General features: G+C 40.7%; 1 long non-coding RNA gene across 1 annotated transcript in view; it reads left to right on the top strand.

Moving 5' to 3' along the window:
- LOC100589380 overlaps positions 1-21,885 on the top strand; it is a 60,859-nt gene that overhangs the window by 1,732 nt on the left and 37,242 nt on the right. The window lies entirely within an intron of this gene.

The following is a 21,885-nucleotide window of genomic DNA, read 5'->3' as shown; positions in this document are numbered from 1 at the left end:
GGTGGAAGAGGAGGGGGAAAAAGCATCAGCCTCGCAGACTGGCAGACAGGCTCCCCTCGTCCTGGATCAAAGATAGAACTTGAGACAAGAGGGCAACATTTTTCCTAGGAATCCGTTGGAATCCTCATTTTCTACTTTTAACTCAAGTCTCCCCAAGTGATTTTTTTCCCCCTCTCCCCTGTGGATTTCTGCCTCCCCCCTTTCCGGTCCTTATTCTAGAACTTTCCTGAGGAGGAAATCTATTTCTTTTGGGGGGAGGGGTTCCCCATTCCATGCCTTCAGATAATGAATGCTTGATTCACCCCCTCCCTTTCTCTACTCCCCAAAACGAATAAAGGAAGCAGGAATACGGTAACTAGTGAAAATTGAATATAAACTATGCTGCCTCTCACAGTTTAATACAGTTTTAACTAATGGATTTTTGTTTTGTTTTGTTTTAAGAGAAGAATAATGGGGAAACACGGATCTTTTATTTTAGGAAACTGTTATGGTAAGATCTATGTCAGACTTGACAAATGGAACTAACGCTCTTCGGCTGCTTCTTGTCCTTGTCTTAAACAGGAATTAAGTTAAACACAGTGCTGAATGTTAATTACATGTTTACTGGCTAATGAAAATTACAAATGGTTTTGCCACCTCAAACAATGATGAAAACTCTGAAGACACTGTAATTATATACTTTGAGCAAAATAACTCAGAATATTGATCATAAGAAGTGTAAATCTTTTTTAACTATTCATTAATACCATAAATATGGGCTACAGAAGTTTTTCCTTGCGGTTTGTCTCATCAGTTATACTGAGTGGATGGATGGTGAGGCTCCTCTGGGGAGGAGGTGAACTCATTCTCTTAGTAGAAGGAGGCCACTTGTGTAACTCGGGGGTGCCCCCTCCCTTTCGCCCCCGCCCCCTTCATCCCCAGCAGAAGGTCGAGGAATAGTTGAACAGGAAGGCTGGACTCAGGGCAGGTGAAGGTGATCACAGCCTGGCCTTTTCCCTCCCCTCCCTGCCCATCTTACTCCTCTCACTTCTCCCTTTGCTGCCAGTTCTGATCGATGACTGCCTTCCCCAGCTCGGGCACCAATGGGATAACCTGGCATTCGGGGATTCCTAATGGAGGACCAGTTAGACCAAGAAACTCACCCCACCCACAACCCAGCCATGGAGCCCTGACAACTTAAATTCCCTCCTTCAGAGATGGCTCAGGCAGTTCATTGCAAAAGAAGGAGAAAAAAAAAGTTAGAGATGGAGGTTGCTATTGGGTAAGGTGGCTCAGGCGGCTGAACCAGAACTGGTTTCCCTGGGTTTGGGAGCAGAAAAAATTTTTTGTTGTGGTTTCCTTTTAACTTTGGCCAGAGTTGTAGTGCTGGCAGCCACTCGAATCTAGGAGGTCAAAGGTGAGGGCTGCACTAACCCTAAACGGCTGTCCTGGCCTGGCCACAAGGCCAAACAGGCAGGGGAGAGGGGGTTTGTCAGCCTTGCAGCTTGGCACTTTGGAGGGGGCATCTGTGGAACCCATACTTGGGGGGCACAGCATCAAGTGTGGGTTTTAAGTGAAATATTGAGGATTTTTTTTTAAAAAAAGTGCCCTAGGCTTGTGGGACTAGAGTCCTCTTTTTCCCTGAGAATTCCCAAGGCGCTGGTCTTTGTCTTAGAAGGAATGGAGTTTCTGAATGGTGTGAAAGGGACAGAGAGGGTCGCTTCAAATCGATTTTACTTGTCCTTTCTGTCTTTTCGGATCAACGCCCTTCAATGGGCACAGAGGTGCTCTTTCAACCAAAAACTTGTGCTACATTTTCTGCCTGTATTGGTGCTAAATACAATAAGCACTGGGCAGGGTTTTTTTTTTTTTTTTCTTTGCTCTCCAAAGCAAGAAAGCACCCTAATTAAATTGTTTTATATGGACAGTCAAGACGGACCAATTAAGTATGCATTAGTATAAAGATATGGTCTGCAGATAAGGTTGTTTAGAAAATCATGTGTAGGACAAAGGAGAGGGCGCTAGCATTTTGGAGAGGTGCCTAGACCCAGCAAGGTCATGCCCCTTCCTCCTTGGGCCCCAGGGGAATTGCAAAGGCCCGGGCCCCAGGTGAGAGGGGAACAAGCTCGCTAACAGGTGGGCGACAATGCCGGAGACTTTCAGGCCCGAAGCCCCGGCCCAAGAGTAGTGGAGTCTGAGGGTCGGGATTCCTCACATCTTACTCGGGCAACGTAGCAGACCGAGGTATCAGGTTTCGTAGCACGCAGCGGGACCCCGCAGTGCCCTACTCCAGGTCGAGCCCACTACCCGATGTGCCAGGTCCACAGTGCGGCCCTGCAATAATGAAATCGTCTGCTCCCGGGGAAGGCCAGGAGGGCCAGGGGACACAGACAGTGTCACGGCCGCAGCCCTCTCACAGCCACTATCAGGGCAGGAGGCGTCCACCTAATACCTCCAAGCTAAGCGCTTTTTCTCATCTTAGGAAAGGGGAGTTTTTCTGCGAGGGAAGTATCGCTCCCGCCCGACGCCATCCGGCCCGATGGACGTCGAAGATCAGTCTCTAGAGCAGGAGAAAGGCCGAGGGGTCGGAGAAAGGGTAGCAGGGAGAGCGGCCGTCGTCCAGCTGATGCAGCTCTGGGCTTCTCCACCCCCTCTCCTCCCTCTGAGGTGTGGGCGGGCGGAGAGCATCTCTCCTCCAAGGAGGCGACCCCCATAGCAGGGGCCGGGGCCTCCCCGCGTCGCCACTCAGGGCTGTGATAGGTGGTCCCGGGCCGAGGGGGCGCGAGCGCCGCGCGTTGCCGCTGGAAGGGCTCGCAGGGCGCACAGGGCAACCCTTAGTAGGGCGGGAGGGAGGAGTGGGGGCGAGAATTAGAGCCTGGGGAAGTGGCTGAATGTCAAAAGTAAAAGGTTGAAAAGCCAATTTTCCAGGCGCGCTTTCGCCCCCCTTAGCTGGTTGCAGGGGCCGTAAATCAGCGGCCGGCGGCGAGGGCGGGAGGAGCCCCCTCGGCGAGCTCGGCGCGGCCCCGCCCGGACCGTGCGCACCTCCCGGTGGGCCCCGAATCGATCCGAAGCCTGGCTAAGGATGTCACCGCACTAAATATTTACTGATCACACACAAATAGCCGGGGCTCGAACGATTTTCCTCTGTGAGGAGAGCGCGGAGAGAAGGGTAAATCATTTTATTAGTGTGGATAAAGCCCAGAGCACACTCCGGGCTGGAGTGTTTTAAGATGTGTCTTCAACAGGATGAAAAGAGTTAGGGAAATCGATGCCGAGTGATTAGAAGCCCCCGGGGTGACGAAGGGGGACTGGGCTTTCAAGGATTTGGCGAGGCCGAGAGCGGGCAGCAGGCCTCAAGGGGGGCGGCCCGACCACCGCCAGGGAGCTCCCCGGCTCGGGCCTCCGTCCCTCCCTCCCTCCTCGACGGGAGACGCGAGGGCGCAGCGAGCTGCGGGGAGTCCACTGCGGCCCGGCTTCGTGGTGCCGGCGCCGGGTGAAGGCTGCGCGGGCCGCCGCGGGGCCGAGGGCTTGAGAGCCACTGGCTTCACGCCGCGAGTGGCAGTGGCCAGGTAGCCGCGGGAGTGGATTGCAGGCGCGGTGTGGGAACGCCGGCAAGTCCCCCACACGCAGTCTCTCCAGACAGCCCCGGGGATTAAAGGTGTGGCCTAAACGAGTTGCATTTCTCCTGCTGGCATTTCGGGTACTCCTCCCAGCCGCGACCCGATGCACCCTCGAACTTTCTCCCGGAGAAATCTCTACCCATCCTGTCTTTTAATATTTTTCAAGAGGTCTCAATGGCCCATCCCCGCCAGCTGCCTCTTCCTCCCACCTACTCGGTGTCAGGGGCGGCCGCCGGGTGGCAGAACCCGCTGGGGACTGCCGGGAGAGTGGATTCCAGGTTCCCTGCTCGTGGGCAGGTGGGACGACATCTGAGGCCGAGGAGGAAGGCAGGGGGCTGGGTGACAGACACCGACGAAGCCCCAGGACGTCTGCGTCCTCTCCTAGGCGGGAACTCAGCTTTGGGGGTATCAGGCCACCCCCAGCGATGGAAACCCGCCCGGGGCCCTTGGCTGGGTACTGCGAACCCAAGTGGCCAAGGAGTAAAGGCTGGCAGGGCTTGACGAAGTTAGCAAGGCTTTGAAGGGAGTTTGCTGGGAGGGAGAGCAAAACCCCCAAACTCAAGCAGCGAAGTCCTGGCGCGAAAATGACTTTTCACTTCTCCAAGCGCAAGTCTCCCTCGCTACTGTGAACAAACCTTGAGGTTCGAAACAGCTGCAAATAATCAAGTAGGCGCAAATTTCGGGAGGGGAAAGGAGGGGCGAAAGGTAAGAAAAGGGGAGAATCTTTTTCGTTCCTTCTTCCTTTTCCCGCTCCTGGCCTTTTCGTAAATATCTGCGCTCCCTAAAGCAACTGATAGCTACCTACGTTTGTTTATTTATTTAGAAAGGTTCACCCCCACACCACCCTCCAATTGCTCGATTTTCTTGGCAGCTTGAGGGATCCAATCCAGGCTGCCCTGCTTGGCTCTTCGGTGCAACAGGAAATATAGCTGCAGATCCAATTAACCATTTTCCAGAAGAGAATTTCTTTTTTTTTTTTTATGAATCCCAGTGGATTGAAGCCACCGTGTTCAGGTGTGAGGCTATCGGGTACCTCGCATTCCTTCCTCGGTAATCCTCTAATTCCTGCGTTGGAAGTTCGCAAGCCAAGCTGACCTGGAAGGTGTCAGGAGCCGGGTGTCCATTAACCCTTCTTGGTCTTGGCCGGAACGAAGGTTAACTACACTAATCTACCAAAAGGAGACGTAGCAAAAAGGAACCGAGGGAGGGAGGGAGTAAAGGAAGAAGGAAGAAAGGAGGAAAGGGTATATTCACTCTAGTTGCCAGAATTTTAGAGCTCTGCCCTTCACTGGTCCTCTCCCACCTCCACCCTTCCTATGAAAGCAGGTTTCCATTCAGAGAGACAACAGTCTCATCCATCAACCGCAGCACACTCCATGGAGATGGACTTTAGGGAATAAGAAGCTATAATACAGCGAAATATTTTCTTGTATTTAACTGACCGCCCAGTCCATTTAAAAAATATTTCTAACCATGACTACAACAGTAGATTGCTGTGGCAGAGAGTTTTAAAAAAAAATACATGGTTTATTTAAATAAAAGCTAATTTTAGAATCTTGTCAGTAGCGAAATTATAGCCATAAAATCTGGGTGAGATTAGAAAAATATATTCCGCTGGTTTCAAACCTGGTGGCATTCTAATGGGTAGTTGTCTGATAGTTATATGCATGAAGGTGTATGCACGTGGGTGTGTATATTCTTATGGTGTTAGAAGTTCCTTGATGGATTAAAGGTTCATATACTCAGGCACTAGATAGGGGCTGTCACTCATGTGTACTGGCAAAAAGGCAGAAGGCAGTGCAAAAAAGAGTTTTGAATGAGCTCCTTAGAGTCACCATTGTTGAAATACAAGCTGAAGCAACTTAGCTATGGTAGAGCTGTTGTGGCTTGCAAAATTACAGAAAGACACTTCAAAGTAAAACCATCAATTTTGTAGTTTGGTAGCTTTGGCAGGGCATTTAAATAAAAGGTGAGCATCTTTTGCCTAAATATTTAAAAATTCAGGGATATGCTACTCCTTCTATTTTACTTTTCAATGGATTGAAGAATTAAAGGAGAACAGGCTATAGCTAGAGATGATGGCATAAGGGGGCTCTCTGCCCATTTAACCAAGTGTGATGTGGGCTATACATGCTTTTAATACTAATATTATATTGTAAGGCAAATCCTGCTGAGAAAGTTCCAAAGACATCTAAAGCCATGTGGACATCAGTTCATAGTAGTGGACAGAGTGAGGAATTATTGTCTGGTTCTATATTTTTCTCTTTCTCAAGAGCCTGGTAATGAAATCTTTTAAATGACAGTTAATTTTTGGTATGTCAAAAAAAGCATTAATCAAATGGTATCAAGTGCCAGTCATTTAAATGTGAAGGTGTTAGTAAGGCAAATACCCAGATAAATTAATATGGTTAATTAGCTGCATCAGCAGTACTTAAAGAAAATACAAGCAGAACAACAAAAGGGATCTAATTTAATTTTCTTGAAACACAAACTCAAGGTGAATTGCAGTTGGAGAAAAATAGTTTAAGGAGTGATTTCCATTCTATTGGTTTTTATAAGGTTGTTTTTGGGGGGGGACAGTTTCAATATAAAGGAGTAAGTAGGTGGACAGAGACAGACATACTGTCATAATAGGGAAACATGCACAAATTAATTACAACCTCATTTCTCCTCTTAAAAGGCTGATTTCTTGAAAAGTTGAAGGTGCGTCTTAAAAATAAATAAAGAACTTCTGTGTAAAATTAAGAGAAGGCTGTTTAACTTCATATTCAGCTTCTTGATCATAGGATGTATTAGCTTGAGAGTTTACAAAGTGTATTGCTTAAATAAAATTTATACTTTTCTTTTTAGTTTGAATACAAGGTAGGGAAAGATACTTTTCCTATCCATCTATTATAATTCATAATAAATTAATCAACCTTATCTAGGAGATTTCTATGTACTTGACTGAGGTAAATTGATTGAGAGGAAGTCACTTTAAATAGTTTAAAGCAAAACTGAGAACATTAAAGGAAGGGAATATTGAATTCAGTGAAAAATGACACATTGGTTATTTCTTGGCAGGACCACATCACATCACCTCAGGGAGAAGAGGTTAGCAAAATTGGGGAAGCCTGTTTCTTTGTAGAATGTATGTTAATAACTTATTTACTTCTAAAGATATGTTCCAGTTTCTTTGCATATACTTTGTTGCCACATTACCAAGTAATTAAAAAGATGGTAGTATTGTGATATTTAAGTAGTGAGGATTTTAAAGGTACTTTTCTTCTTAGCCTCCTCTGAGTGATAAAGACTTATGCCTATTTACTCATTGATTTTCTTACATGTGATTTTGGTTAATTTAATGACTTTTAAAATTAGATACTATTTTGCTAAAATCTACACTATATATAAATTGAAAACCAATTAAAAGTATCAAATCTTTTTCAGGAATTGCAATTTGAATGTTCAGTTATTGAAGAGCTACTATTTCAACCCCCCAGATTCTATTAAAAACAAACAACTAAACCTGTTCTTCTTTCCTAACAACTCTTAAAATTGCAACTGGCATGGCTGTGGGTGAATGAATATTTAATATGAGTCTTTAACCCTCCTTTCCTATTTACCCTCGAAATGCCTTTAATTTGTCTTTTATGCTTACGTATTTTAAAAAGCATTAGTCAGTATACAAGAATTATTCACTCCCTTTTTAAAATAAGTGAATAAAAATTCTAATCATAGAAAAGAGGTGTGATGTTTATTCTGAAGTTTCAGTAGCATGCTAAGTTTTTTAAAATAAACTAGAAGAAACACTATCCTAGATAAATTAAAATAGGGCAGTTGTTGGGTAGGGTTTACATTCATATCCTTCTGCCTTTTTGCTTTTGGTACAAAGATATTTGGGTTTTTGTCTTCACATACTGTCTGTTGTTAACAGAGTGAATTTTTGAAGTTAAAAATATTTTCAAATTGTCTCGCCTTTATAGTCGAATGCATTATTAAATTGAAAAAATAATATGCACTTTTGTGTTCAAATTGGTATGTCCAGGCAATAATGAGAAAGGTATGTTCTGTAAAATGTCTCCTCCTCTAAAAAACAAAACACATAAACATTACACAAATTAAGCTCAAGAGAAAAAACAATTCTTAGGATTCAGTGTGTTTGAACAATGGAGCTCTTAATAAGTTTTTAAAAATTTTTTACTTTTAAAACCTTAACTGTCTACTAAGATGGGACACTTCAGTTTTACAGTTTTGTATACTTTTTGAATTTAAAAGCAAATTTGAACATTGCAGGATTTTTGAAGTGCAGAGAGATTTGAAAAATAAGCCTCCAAAATAAAAGACAAGTGACAGGGCATGATGTCTTGCCTAAGTTTTTACGGACGTTACAAAAGTTTTCTTTTAAAAATTACAATAACATGCTTTTTCATCAAGTACAAAATAAGACAGGAGGAAGAAAATGAAGAAAAAGTCCCCCTCTCACTCTCTCCCACCAAAAGACCCCAAACAACAACAAAACAAAATAAAAAGAAACCCAAATCCTAAACCCCATAAATGAAGCCCCTTACCATGTTGGGAAAGTTTCTGTGCAAACTGAACTGTTTCTGTGGGTCCTGCCAAGCTGCTGGCTGGTCAACTTTTTAAACACGGCAGGCAATGATTAGACTGAGGTGAGCAGCCTGGCAGCCTAGAGAAGGAGGCAGACTTTTAGAGCTCAGCTCCAGAGACCTGCCACTTAGAGGGAAAGTTGGGAAAGCAACTGTTGAGAGTTAACCTCTCCTTTCCAAAGGAGGTTTGCAGAGGCAGGACAGTGAGAGCTGATACCACCAATTTTATTCTTTTCTCAGGCATTCCTAACTTTTATGATTTCCCCCCTCCTTTCTTTACTATCTGTCTTTGTGCCTCCAGGGCCAGTGAAAGAGCAGGGCAGATTCTAGATTGCTTTCAGAGTTTGCCTTCTCTGATGATGGATTACCATGTCAATTTAAACAGCATAGGATTAATTTGTTTCAATGATTTCTCTTTAGGCTGAATGCCAGCCGTTTTTCTATCTTTCTCTTTGCTCTTCAGAACAACAACAACGAAAAAAAAAAAAAAGCCTTCTTTCCATATTCTAAGTTAAGAGACAATAATAGAAATAGACAAGTTGGGTGTAATGTTGCACCACAGTTACAGGTCTGAGTGTTTTTATCTCTGCCTAAGAGGCTGAAACGTACCGTCAGTCACATTAAAATGAAATTGGACTCAACATTTATTCAATAAATACTTGTCTTGTAGATAATCCAGTGCCGAGTGCTTTTGACACATAAGAACTTAATTTGTCTTGGATAACAAGTTATTAATATGGCACATTTAAACTTGCCACCTACAATAAGGTTACTGAGCTCTACAACAAACTCAAATGATCATTGTGAAAAACAGTTTGTGTGAAGGAGGGAGACATTTTTTGAGCATGCTTATATTATTATATGTAAGTATATTCACATACAAACCAGTAACACATAGGGGTACACATGCATGTGTACACACTCTCCCCAACATATATGTGTGTGTGTATATATATATATATATTCAGATCACATATGACAAAAAAGTTCAGTGAAGTTAAAAAAAGTCCATCCATTATACAGATGTATCTAACCTTTCCTAAATAAGAATGTGTCAGAGAATTTTCCTTTTGAAAGATTTCTAAAGTGCACATGAAAAATGCTATTCAAATCCAATTTTTTTTTTTGCCAGACCAAACCCATTATGAGTTTGAAAATGTCACAAAAAAAGCACTTAGGTGCAATCCAAAATCAAACAACCCCTCCACATTTTTCACCTAGTCTGAGCTTGCAGCCAGCCAGAGCATGTTGCTGGTAGAATAAAGCCAATTTAAGTGAAATAATCTATTACTAAAGTGATTATTTAATTTCCTGCTCTAACAGGAGGTCCTCCCATGTATGCAAAAGGACAGGAGAGAGATTTCATCCTATGGACTGAATATATTGGGCAAACATATTTTGAATTATGGGCTTCTTTTTCACCACACTCTTCTAATTGTCTCTCCTTTTCCCAGCATTCCCTCACACTGAAATTTACATTATAGCTCAGAATAATAAAGTGCATTTTGAATATGAACACAAATGGATTCTATAGCCTTCCCCTTTTCCTCAGCCTTCTTGATGCACAGGCGGGCTTTATTTGAACAGGTTCTACTTTCTAAGGACATGCATGATCAGAGGCCAATGACTGTCAGAACTGGCATCTATGCAATTTTAATTTGTAAAAAAAGTTATTGGTTGCTAACCTTGGGGGAGATTGTGCATCTCTAAGAAACCAAATCTTTGAGTACTCTCCCTGGGAAATGATGTTACACATGAGCAGAAAAATCCAGGCAAGAAAGGCTAATTGAATGAAGAGAGAGAATTAGGTTAAAAAATAGAGTACAATCTAGTATCACGTTTTCACTAGTGTAACTTGAAATGAAGGTGTCTTCAAGTCGCCAGTGTTGCCAGAGTGTTTAGATGTTGGCCACAGATGGGAACACCTATTGAAATGTGTCTGAAGAAGATTAATAGGGCTTGTCACTGTTGGGAAAGCACTGCTTTGCTGTAAATTTCTACCAGCACAAGATGAATTACCGATGAATGCTCACTTATCAACCCCATCACTATCGTTCGACACTAAATCAAATTGAGAAGTTATCTGCAATCAGAAAATTTCTTTTTAAAATAGACATACACTTTTAGGCCCCAACTCTTTAATAATCCCATGTACAAAACAATTCCCCATCCCCTGATGCTTCTTTAGCTTAAACAAAATTATATCTCAATAATGAATATATTTTTAAGTTTATGCACAATAAGCAGCTGGTCAATAGCAAAGGTTGGCGGTATTTTAGAGAGGGTACGAAGGCTTCTTGGAGGTCATCATTTAACATTTCATAAAATGTTTGTGTGTGTGTGTTTTAACTTTTAGATCTTTCTCTCCCTTACTTGGAAGGCAAAGAAGAGAGTGAGTTTACTGTTCTAAACCCTGTGACCTAATAGTCCTCTAACGCTCTGGTAAGATCAAATTCTGAGAGAACTGCAAGTTTAAGTTGAGAACAGTACAATTGAATTCAATAGATGGCAGTGATACTTGGGGACATGCATTTATTCTTTTATGATTTAATGGTATTTTAGATATTTCTTTTTTAAGTTGATTTATTTGAGAAGCAAAGCAGGGGCATGATCTCATTTTATTATTTATTAACCAACTCTGAGCATCCAGAGGCTTTCCAACCTGGGGATAATTATGTTTTGATAAAACCATCAACAATTGTATTGTTATAGGGCTCTACCTGTTTAAAAAATGTGGTCATATGCATGATTCATTTGATTTTACTGAAGTCCTGTACAAGAAGAGATTTTGAATTCCCATTTTGCTGATGAGTAAACTGAGGTCATGGAGCCAATAGGACCACAGTCAGAATTTGAACCTATTCCTTCTGGGTTTCTTTCAGGATGTTTTCACTCATCATTATGTAAATAAAGAGGAGGATGATGATACTAATAACAGCTAACATTTACTGTATACCAGAACTATGGTAAGCATTTATTTATATTACTTTATTTAATCTCTATACAACTCTCTGCGGTAAATACTGGTATTATTTCTATTATCCAAGAGAAAAGAATGAAAACCAAACAGAATGAGACTTACAGAGTTTAAGGACCTGCCTGAAATTCACATTGTTAGTAAGGTGGAGGCATATTATTCAAATCCAGGAAGTCAGAATTCAAAGCTGCTGCCCTATCCTATGTTCCTGTTTCCAATTACAAGAAGTCTTAGATTGTATTGAATGGTCACAAGAAACCCCACGTCTTTTCAGAATATAAAATTCCTTAGACTCCGCAGCAGTGTGTCATGGAGGAAGAGGCACTGGTCTGGAAATAAGGAGACCTTGGCTTACATTCTAGCTTTACCAGTTACTAAGTAGGTGACCTCAACCTTTATGCCCTTTACTTTCCTCATTTCTAAAATGAGTTGGTTGGGTCAAATGGATCTACGGACATTGCACTTGTGTGCTTCTCTCACTTATGGTGCCCAAGAGGAAAAAAGAGGAAAAGAGAAGCAACAGTCATCTATGCAGAGGTGAGTAGGAGCGTGTGACACAGTGCACTGTGAGAGGGCATGGCTCCCCCTTCTTGGAGACTGTCTTGAGGACACTCAGCATTAGAGGAAGTCTCCTTTTTCTTTTTCTTGCCTCCAGAGAGCACTGAATACTTAAAACAACGATGGTTCTTTAGAAAACCATAGAATTTAAAACTTGCAAGAAAATCCTTACCTCCATTATTTTCCAAGTAAAAGAAAAAAAAAAAAAACAGGTCCGTAAAGGTTAGGGGACTTACTTAGGGTCATTGAGCTGGTTGGTGATGCAGTTGAAACTGGACCCCTTTCTCTTGGCCCCCCAAACCAGGAATCCTCACCTCCTGAAAGCGTCTTCCTTACGCTATGCTCCTTGCTCAACAAAAAACACTTTAGATTATCTGATCATGTCCCTATCATAACCATTTCCCTATTTTATGATGTGATGCTTTTATTGGGTTATTATTGGCTGTAATATGAAATTTTTCTAGGTCTCTCTCACAATAGTTTTTCATAAAACCTGTTAAACTCACCAGTTACATAGTGGAGGCTGCGATGAAGAATCACACAGTAATAAGAATATTCTGTCATCTCCATTAAGTCACAATAATACCCCGATCTGTATTTATTACAATGCTCCTCTGATGCCTCCATCACCCAAATTGCTAGATTTATATTCTCTGATGGTTCCCCAATGGGAAAAACCTGTATTTTTAATTTTTCTTTTCCTGTCCCAAATCACCCTTTCATATCCATTGCCTGTTTTGGAACCTCCGTCTGGATTTAATCAGAAGTTGCAAGACAAAATGTGCATTATTAAGAAATATAAATATTTTCAGAAGCAATCAAAGGGATGAAAGATTGATTCAGCATGCAGATTGGACCTAATTCGAAGCAGCTTTGTTCTAATGAGGGCTACTGGGATACAAAGTCAGGAGCCATTGTGCCACCAGTTAGTTGGAAATTCCAATGCATTAGAATAACCTGTCAGGATTTCTCTTGCTAGATAGGCTGAAAACACTTTTTGCAAGCTATGTTCCCCAGTCTCTGGGCAAAACCACCTTCCTTGCCACCCTTAGGGACTTGTAATAGGTAATAGTCATCTTTAAGAAATTATGACTAATTCGTTCTTCTCTTTAGAGTTCAGATGGGCAAGTACCTCCTTTTCCCAATTCAGAAGCTGGCTTAGCATTAACTTTCATAAGAACATTTTGGCCTCGAGGCATCTGTATTACAATTTCTTTCTTGGCATAATAAAAGGTATCACATTATCTACCTGGTCAATCTCTATTGGCTTTCAAAATAGAGACATGGAAAAACCTAATAAGCCTCATTAGGATATCTGCTTTAAAAACAAGGCTGCCTCATTTAGCACATTGCTGTGAAATGTCCCAGCAGAGCTGGGTGGTCATTGCTTGAATACAGGTATTGCTAATTTGGGATCTTTGTTAGTCTGGTAGCTCTGAAAAAAATGCCTAATGTGTAGGTGGAATTTTAATACACAAGTGATCAAACCCAGATTGTTGTATTTTGTTTTTGTTTTCTTTCTTTCCTTTAATCCCACTTCTTGTCCACATGGCCATGTGTGAGAGATGGCTTGATTTTCTTGATATGGTTCACCCATCCACAGCTGGAATTCCAAAGACGACCGAAAATGTCTTTAAAATCAACCCAACTCAGGGAGCCTGAGAGAACAAGTTTTCCTTTGTTGTAGGGTATAGTATTATTTGCTGTAGGTTTTTTGATATACATTCTAAATTAGGCCTGCAAAGGCATGCTTCATCTTTAATTCATCACTCTCAGCTGAAAGAGATTAGCAATGTCTAGCACGCACCCCTCGTATGGTGCTGACCTCATCAAGTATGGCCTGAAATTAATTAGCCTCATTCATTCAAAATGGAAAAGGATAATGGAACCGCATTTTAGAGATGACCATCACAAATTGTATGCAGCATGTTTAAAAGGCCCCTATTTTCAAACCATGTAGATTAAAATTCTTTCCAGGGCTTACAATATGCCAGAGTTATCAAGGATCCAGAGCAGAGCCTGGTCAGGTTTCGTGTATATATGTTTGTGTGTGTGTGTGTGTGTGTGTACAGAGTCATATGTTCCATGAATGTTAGTGCCTGTGTATGGCTGAGTCCATAGCTGGCTTGTTTTCTAGGATGACACCCAGAAGATCTGACCAACAAAAATCTGATGTTTCATACTGTTTTATATGGTCCAGTAGTAGAATACATTAAGTGAAATTTGTTGTTGCTGTTAAGTGGAATATGCCAGCACAAACTTTGCTGCCATTCTTCAGATACTATTCATGCTTTAATTTAGAAACAGAAAAGCCTCTTAAAAAAATGTTCAACTTTTCTATTTTGAGTTATTTTTAAAGTTTCTGTCTTTTCCCAGTCTCTACTGTTTGATCATATTTTAAAACATGATTTAGGACTACGTTAGATTACAGAATCACTTAAATTTACCATCTTGCTAAGATTAGCTGATTTTTCTCTTTTGGGGATTGACTAAGAGCAGCCACATTTTTGAATATCAAAACTGCTTTCTTTTCTAGCCAAAAAAATCTTGACCGGGGTTCTTTTGGATTCTCAGAGATGTCGTAAAGTTTATTTTTATGAGCAGTAGTTTGGGGACTACAAATTCGAAGAAAAAAAAGACTTTTATGTTTCCAGGTTTTAATTTTTAAAATAGTACAAAACGTACTTAACTTATGAAAAGATAGTAGTGGTGTTTGAAGGGAATTTTATATAGTATACATTTCTAAAGGAAAAAACTTTATCCAAGTATAACTTTGTTTAGTTAAATTAAAAAGTAGGCATTTAGTGTAATGTAACTACAAAGCTTCTACTTGACTGTTGTAGTGAAACAGGCAGTTTTAAGCAAAATAATCTTTTCAGAGCTCCTTGATATACTCATCTCCATATGTAAGTTATTTAAGATTATTTTGCATTATAATAAAACAGAAACTGGAAGCATATTGCCCCTGTCTCTGCAAATTTAGGATGTAGAAATTTCTCTAAGCTCACTTTTGCTTAAGCTCCTTATCTTAGAAGAACCCTGTGTCTAATGGGCATATATCATTTATATGTACAAGATCATCAATCACGAACTGTGAACCTATCATTTTGACATAAAATATCTATCCTTAAATCTTCCCAAACCTCTAGCATATAATTTTAGGAAATTAGCTAGCTTAAAGTCTGGGCTTCTGACTTCTGGGGGATGAAATGCAAAAATGAAGAAAGCTTAGATTATACAAATTTGATTTTAAAATCACAGTTTAACTGAGTCAGGGATAAAACTGATCTGCAAAATGCAGATATTTAAATGTTGATGGAAACAGACAATTTTGCTAATTATTTTCTGATCAGTTTGGAATTTCATGGCAAATAAATGTCATAGTAGATAAAGAAGAAGATTCTCCAAAAATGGTTTGACTCACTGAAGCACATTTTACCAATAATGTGATATTTTCTCCATAATTATTTATCACTGAGACAAAGGAATGTATGCATTCTGTAATATTGCAATTTGCTCACATACTGAACAGCATGTCTCAGTTTTTATTTAATTTTTTTTATCAAGTGAGGTGAAAATGGCAGAAAAACTGTAAATATGAGGATTAAGCTGTACGAAATTTGAGTTCATTCAAATGACAAACTCAAAGTAAAGCACAGATGAACTTACCAAATTTCATTTGGTGTCCACCTGAAACTGTAAATCTTCTCTTGGCATTTGAGAGTAGAAAGGAGGTTCACCTAAAATTCAAACCAGGTTTTCTTAAACCTAACCCAGACTTACTAACTTTGGGGTAAACTACGGTTGCATTTTGGGTTCATAATAAAACTTTCATCCCACTTTAGCTGATGATAAATAGATGATGGGTTGCATGGAGTAAACTAGAAGATGTGTTTGGAATTGCTATTTTATCTTATTTTGTTTCATAATGTTCTGAATTAGGGAAGAACAGTATATAAAGCACATTTTCAATGATGTACAGGGAAAGATGACCACATAAGACTGTCCAAAAGGGAAAATTAGCAGCATTTGGATGTTAAGTATACATAGGATTTTCTAAAAAGCAGAATGAGGATGAAATATTATTAACTCACATTTCTTGAGTGCTTACGATAATCAGGCACTGTTTTAAGCATTTTACACATACTAACTCAGTTTGGTTTACTATAGAAAGTACTAGGCAAATACTATCACTCCCATTTTGCAAAAATGAGAAAGACTACTAAGCATAGGGAAGTTACGTAACTGGTCCAAGGTTATACTGCTTGTAAAAGGGATTTGAGCCCCAGATGTCTGGTTCTGGAATCTCTGTACTTAAGTACAATGCCATACCTCCTCTCTAGAGAAAATGCGTATGCAATGTTGTTTGAAAACAAACTGCTGCAGACTGTGAATGGGAGGCATGCTTTCCCATTTTTTAATGACTGAGGGCAGTAGTAAATTTAATGGAGAAAGCCAAAGTAGACAAGCTCATTCTTGTCTAATCTTCTTATCCCAGAAGTAGGAAGGGAGTTGGTTTCCCAAATCTCCCGTAAGTCCTTGCTGAGCTTCCACTTGGAAAACTACATTACGTAGGATGCCTCAGTGCTGAAGAGATAGAGATAAACTGAGTGGAATTCAAAGGAAAAAATACAAAAATGACAGGGTGAGAGGGGAAGATAAAAAGAACTAGACAAGTAGAATGTTGGCCAAGTAATAGTTAATAGAGAACTCAATAGTGTTCTAGAAGTATTTAGAAGAAAAACAATGGCATAAAACGTCACTAGGGCGGTTGGAAAGAGGCAAAGAGGAAGGTCTAAGAGAAAAACAAATTAAGAGAACAGTGTTAGATTTTGTCATTGTCTTGAAAGACCCACAGTGTAAGTTATATTTTCTTGGAATGCTGAAGTCCAAGCCAGGCATTTCACAGGAAAAGAAAATTTTATTCCTTTCTTTGTGTAGGTTGAAGCAGAAAGACAGGCTTAAAAATATAGTTAAAAATGCTTTACATAATAATAATGTGTGGAATGTCCCCCTAAAAGTAATAACCTTTATATTTACTATCTCATTTAATCCTCATAATAAATTTACAAGGTATATACTATTATGTCTGTTTTACAGGTAGAGAAACAAAGGTTTGAGGGGCCCAGGGTCAGACAGTTGGTATCCCTAGGAATCCTTCCTAAGCCTGGTCTCTTCCCAGAACACCATGCTGTCTTCTCTCCCATGACGTCCCCAGGATTTTGCTCAGGAGATGATGTCACAAAACAACTGATTTTAGGCCAAATTCATTACAGCACATCACCCTCAAGGAATGTTTTGATAAGAGCACGTTATGCTGGAATCAGACATAGCCCTGCGTCTGAAATCTGGCCGACATCTTCAAGAGGTGGCCGAGTCTGCTCAGCTCTTTCAGAAGTTGTGCATGTTAAGTAAACACCCAGTGGTTAGCTGGAATGTGGGAGCTAAGGAGAGCTGGATGGACATGGGAAAATGGAGTGGGACTCTCGAAGTAGGCCCCAAGCCTCCTGTGTCTGCAGGCCCCCAAATGAAATCACTTAGCTGTTTATAGGAGTCTTAGTGCCGATGAAAAGGCTGAATTATACTTCAAACTTTTCCCTGCCAATGGAGAAAAGTTCCAGATTCTTTAAAAAGTACGAAAACCATTGATCCGAAAAGTGGCAACAGCATTTGGGACCAATTATCCAGATTAAGAAGCAACAATGATCTGTTTACACTTTGTAGCCAAGAGCCCTTTGGCTCTGGTCCACAAACTGGAGATTGTAATTTACAGGAATTTCAGCCTAACATTGACTTCTTTTCTGACCTGTGTGTCTGAGAATAGAGGAAGGCATGTAGCAAAAGCCCTGTGTTACCTTCCCTAAAATGTCAATGCATGGGGAACTGAATATCATCTTCTAGGTAACACAGTTAGCACATAGATCCCCTGCCATGAAGGCATGGGTTTTGTCATTCAGGAAGAGTCTAATTGACTGTGTCAGGATATAGCTTTTCAACTTGCCACTCCTCAAAAATGTTATTTATAAAAGAAGTTGGAAAATAAAGGCTCCCTGCCATCTTGTGCTTAATTACCATAGCATTCCAATTTAACTCTAATTTTCAATACATTGTGGATTAATCAGTCACAAATGGTAGAAAATGAAGTTATTACCAGGAGAATTGTGCTGCTGAGAATGATCAGACATAAGATTGTGGCAAATACGATGTTATGGGCCAAACGGAGACATTTGAAACATTTGGCCAAAACTCCCAAGTTGAAGTTGAGATTTGAACCGTTTGGGATGGAGGTGCAGGTTTCTCCCTCTACAAAGGAAGACCAGTCTCCATTTTGCATAACCCTGATAATTCCAGAAGTTTTTGAAAACACTGGTCTCTCTTTTAACATAATCTTGATGTTAAGGGCTTGACCTTGACAGGAGGAAAATAACTAAGTGACAAGGAAAAGAAATAGGAGGTATCTATTCCTGAAGAGCAGGACTGCCCAATGCAGCAGTATTGAAAAGACAAGTCATGATTTTACCTGTAGCTATAGCTATGCATATGTGTTTAGAGTTAAAAAAAAAAAAAAAAAACAACAAAAAAAACGTAACCAGGGCTGGGAGTGGTGGTTCACACCTGTAATCCTAATACTTTGAGAGGGAGAGGCGAGAGGATCACTTGAGCCCAGGAGTTGGAGATCACCCTGGGCAACATAGTGAGACCCTGTCTCTACATAAAATTAAAAAAAAAAATTAGCCAGATGTGGTGGCTCACACCTATAGTCCCAGCTACTTGGGAGGCTGAGGTGGGAGGATAGCTTAAGCTGGGGAGGTCAAGACTGTAATGAGCTGTGATCGCACCACTGCATTCCCGCCTGGGTGACAGATAGAGACCCTGTCTCAAAAGAAGCATAACCACACTGAATACCATCTTAGACCATCAAATTGTAAGCACAGGCAGAGACTCAGTCGTTCTTTTTCAAGCTCTGTTGGTTGGATAGCCATTTACATAAAAAGACGACAGAGGTTGTGACTGTGGAGTATTGTGCAAGTCTTGGAGTTGGAAAGCACTTTTTATCCCATCATCCTGTCTGCACTTAATGCAGGGCTATCTTCTGAGGCAACTCAAATATGATGCCATTCCAGGCCCTTCACAAGTCAACATATATTTCTGATAAAAACTGGTCAAAAAACAAACTTTATTCAATTTAGGATTTTTCGGATCCTGGTTTATCTCAACAATTTACCATTTTTTGCAAAGTCAGAGCTTCCTGACATTTACAATTAACTCACAAATTAACTTAGAAATGATAGTAAGCTCTCAGCTAAATGATCTAGTGGCCACTGGGGAGCAGACCAATTTTCTGGAATAAGGTTAGGACTACGGTGCTCTGTAACGATGTTAAGGTTGGTTGTGTAGAAGCAGTTATTCAAGTGTGAGCAGGAATCTAGATGTGAGAGGGAGTCATTGTCTGCCTCTCATTCTGGCTGGTTACTCAGCACTCTGACACTCCTCCATCTATAAAACAGATAATCTGCTTTTAAAATTTTTTGGAATTCAAGGCTCCATAATGGAATCAAGAAGTCATGGAATTCTATGCTTGGAAGGAAGTTTGGAGGGCATTGGTCCAACTTTCCACTGAACCCAGAGTTCTGGAGATGGACAGATGATCAAACAGATGCAGATGGAGCGAATTTCAGGAGTTGCAGATTCAAGGAAGGTAACATAAACGTGAGAAGGTCTGGGTGAAGGCTGCCTTCACCCAGGGCCAACTAGAGAGATGGAGGGGAAGGGCTCATGCCCTCCGAGGCTGCTACTATTGGGGAACTTTGTTTTTAGAAAGCTTTGTTCTTTGTATGAAAGCAAAAATTGATGTATTCGAAATATGTTTCTCTTTTGTCTGATTCTATCTTCAGAAGGAATATAATGAAATCTCATCCCTTTACCATATGATAGACCTTTAAATCTTTGAAAACTTTCATGCCCCTCAATCTACTGCTTTTGTTTTAGTGGCTAAAGTTCCCAGTTCTGCATATGACATAGACTCAAGAGATTTGCTTCCCTGAGTTGGCCTTGGTTTGCCAGTCTCTTAAGAAGTGTCCCAAAACAAGTAAATTACTCAGAAGTTACATGACCATCAGGGACAGTGTCTGTCCACTGCACCATGTGATTGGCTTTAAATGGAGCCTTTCATCAAGGAAGAGCCTCCATATCCTGGAGTCAAATTTTAATCATCTGGGGCTTGTACAAGGGATTTATTGCATTTAAGAACGTCTCACACTTATCCCCATTAAATTTCATTTTGTTTTGGCTTTGTAGTAGCTTTTAGAATCTGTCTCTTTTATATTTTGTTCCTTTACAAATTTACTAGCATTTTTTTTCTTTTTTACAGTTTTGCCCAGTCATTGAACTAAGTATTGCAGATGCCAGGGCTTCTGGAGTTTCTGGGGTCTTTGGTGTGACTAGTGATTATGTTGAAAATGGTTGCATGTTTATTTCTTCAGTTAACTCACAAGTAGTGGTTAATGGCAGGGTCTCTGGAATAAGATTTGCGAGGGTTTAAGTACTGGATCTGCCAATATACCGGTGTGTGGCATTAGGTGTATTAACTTATCCATGCCTCAATTACCTCATCTCTAAAATGGGGATAATAATGTAACTATCACATATGGTTGTTTTGATGATTAAATGAGTTAAGATATATAAAGCACTTAGACTAGTGACTGGCACATAGAATGCACTATTTATTAATGAAGATAAAATAAATTGAAACAAGATGCCTAAGGAGAGGGTAGTGTCTTGTTTATATCTGTAGCTCCAGAGACTGATACTGTGCCTGGAGTACATTTGCTGCTAATATATTGAGAATATGATGAATGGGTCTCCATAGTGTTGTAGACATGCATGTAAGCAGATGCTACACTCAATGCCATGGCTCCTAATGTTAACAGATTTTCAACATGATTATAAAAAAGAAGTCCTGACCATGGAAAGAGAAGTTGTGTACATTCAACCTCAGACCATCTCCATGGTGGTCATTTTGCCACTAATCTTTCTGTGAACGACAATAGCATCAGTGTCTTTATTGACCTAATCTATCATGCCTCTTTTATCATGGAAGACCAGAAAAGACACACACTTAAGTCTACTCTCAACTCAGAAAAGAAGAATGCATTCTGCTTAATTTGTGCCTACACTAGTCTGAGAGGGGATACTGTCTACTTTTAGCAAGAAAAGGAGCTTAACCAAGGAATGCTAGTGTTTCCTAATCAGATCTTCATTTTGTTTCAACTTTTGTAGATTCCTAGGCCTGAGGCAGATTCATTCAAAAAATATATGATTAAAAAATAAATGTTTTAGACATCGTTCATGATGTGAAAATTTCTGCATCCTCCTACCTTTCTGTTTACATCACAAGTGAAGTTTTGCCATCAGGGAATGTCTTGATTTTTAGGTGCATATCCATGTAACCCTCCCCTGGGTTCAGTTTCAGTATGTTAAAGCCAGTTCTCATCAGGTTGAAAATTTAAATCTTCCAGAGATATCTTTTACACGTAACTCCCTTTGAACTTCTGTCCGTGCTAATTTAAACACAGTCGGTATTTTCCTACTTCTATATTAAAACAGTCGAGCTCAAAGAATCAAATTCACCAGTGTTTTCTCCTTTGAATGTGTTCAATAGGTACCCCTGAAGCAATTACCTACTGCAAGAGGTGGGAGGAGCCATTCTGTAGGAGCAGGGGCCATGGGTAATATGATATGCGGTTGTTGTGTGTGTAACGTGCTAATACTTTTGACAGCAACCATCCTAAAGGGGTGTAGCAAGTCATTTGAAATTTGTACACAGACTGCCCTATCCATTACACATGGCCCATATCATACCCATAATCTCCCAAGGCAGATATGCTATTACACTCAGCGGGCCAAGGTCTGCTGGTGCTTATATACACATAACTCCCACTGACTCTGTGCCACCGAGACACTTCAATAGGGGTTGTCAGTGGCATAAATTTAGCCCGGTACAGTCACAAGCACAGTGGGCGCAGCTGAACAGAGAGACCTGGCTGTGTGTTAAAAAGGCTGAGGAAGAACAAAAAAGCTGCCAGTTTTCATAAGAAATCTTATCCCTCGAGCATTGAGAACTGTAGCCTGATACTCACCACACTCTTTATCCTTGTCCCAC

The sequence above is a fragment of the Nomascus leucogenys genome, chromosome 6, assembly GCF_006542625.1.
Source record: "Nomascus leucogenys isolate Asia chromosome 6, Asia_NLE_v1, whole genome shotgun sequence".
In the NCBI taxonomy this organism is placed as follows: Eukaryota; Metazoa; Chordata; class Mammalia; order Primates; family Hylobatidae; genus Nomascus; species Nomascus leucogenys.
The sequence above is the reverse complement of the archived record's forward strand: the minus strand, read 5'-3'. Positions and strand labels throughout refer to the sequence as shown.